This window comes from Etheostoma spectabile, chromosome 6, assembly GCF_008692095.1.
Source record: "Etheostoma spectabile isolate EspeVRDwgs_2016 chromosome 6, UIUC_Espe_1.0, whole genome shotgun sequence".
Classification (NCBI taxonomy): Eukaryota; Metazoa; Chordata; class Actinopteri; order Perciformes; family Percidae; genus Etheostoma; species Etheostoma spectabile.
In genome coordinates, this window is record NC_045738.1 from 465,229 (window position 1) to 466,995 (window position 1,767).

Sequence of the window (1,767 nt, forward strand, 5' to 3'; positions counted from 1 at the left end):
AGGTTTGCAGCTTGTACATAGTGAGACAGGACCAGGTGAGTGTGTTAGATTCATGTGTATTTTAAGTATGTATTATGGTTAATTATAAGGATATAAAAGCCTATGATGAATTATACAATATAGCTTAATGGGAAATAGAAGTTACAAATGGGCATATTTATCATGCAATGTAACCCTCTGTGACCTTTAGCAAAGTAACTTAAGGTCCCATATCATGCTCATTTTCAGGTTCATACATGTACTTGCATTTTGGGGTTGTTCTAGAACATGTTTCCATGCTTTAATGTTAAAAAAAAACACATTGTCCTGTCTGTCTCAAGATACCTGTGTTCACCTTGTCTGAAATGCTCCGTTTCAGCGCCTGTCTCTTTAAGCCCAGTCTGCTCTGATTGGTCAGTGTTTCCAGGTCTTTAGGTGTCTCTGCACACTCACTACAGCCAGGGAATGACTAACGGCACTGTAGCAGCTGTATACATATAGTATAGCTGTGACATCACAAGTCCTGAAGGCAGTTTCTGAATATGGGCTCACAGCGTTGACCTGCTTAATGAAAAGACATGGAAATCTCCCTTTTTACAGTATAGGAACTTTAAAAGTTTGATTTTTGCAACATTAATTTTCAATTAAATGCCTGCATTCTTCATGAACTATATAAACACATTGTGTCAGACATGTATTGTGTGAAGGTGCAGTGTTAGAACCACAGCACGGCTCATCTCGTGAAACAACCACAAGCCTGAAGAGCGCAGAAGATATAAGAAAACTACATTAACTGACAAATTGATTCCCCATTTCGAAGGCAGATGCATTGCAGGAAATCACAGCTATAAACATGTCAAACCACAGCACCTGCCGCCTCTTCGTAAAGCATTTCCAAGTATTACAAGCAGGGCCTCCTGCATGCTCAGTCTGTGCTGGCTCCCAGGACAGCTGATCCAGGCCTGCAGAGAATTATTAATCCCAGCCAACTGAACTTTCACTGAAGCTGGAGAAAGGAAAAGCATGTCCATTTAGAGCCTAAGCTAATTTGTAACGCTAGTCCCTACATGGGCTTTAAAATCAACACATATTGAGTGCAAAATAATACATAGGCAGCTGTGCAAACAACTGAAATAGAAAACGCTAATCCAAATGAATCCACAATAGACTAGATGAAATCAAAAGGAAAGCCACGTGATCACTCATGAATGCATGACTTATCATGCTTCCTTAATTCTTTTAAGTGATTCTGTCACAGTTCAGGGAATTGTGGACCAAAATGCAGAGATCAGGCACGCAGGAGAGAGTTTGTGTCAAGGATGTATTAACAAAAAAAAAACAGAACTCCAACCAACAAGGGATCCAAAAAGCATTACACTAAAATAATACAAGGAGTCTCAAGGAAGCAAATGCTGAACACACAGACAGGAACAACAAAAGGATGAGACAAAGGGAACGCAGAGGTTTAATGCAAGAGGTAACGGGCAAACAAGGAACAGGTGACGCACAACAGGTGAAACTCATGAGGGCGGGGACGACAAGGAAACAGAACACACAGACACTCGTGGGACAAACACAAGACAGGAAGTGTAATTAGACAACAAGGGAGGACACACAGTATAACAGAAAACAGAACAAATGCTCAATAAAACAGGAAACAATAACAGAACCTCAAAACCAACAGAAACCACAACAGATTATGGATAAACCATTTTGAGTTCAGTGGTTAAGAATGTTTCCCTATAATTAATTGTGTGTGTGTGTGTGTGTGTGTGTGTGTGTGTGTGT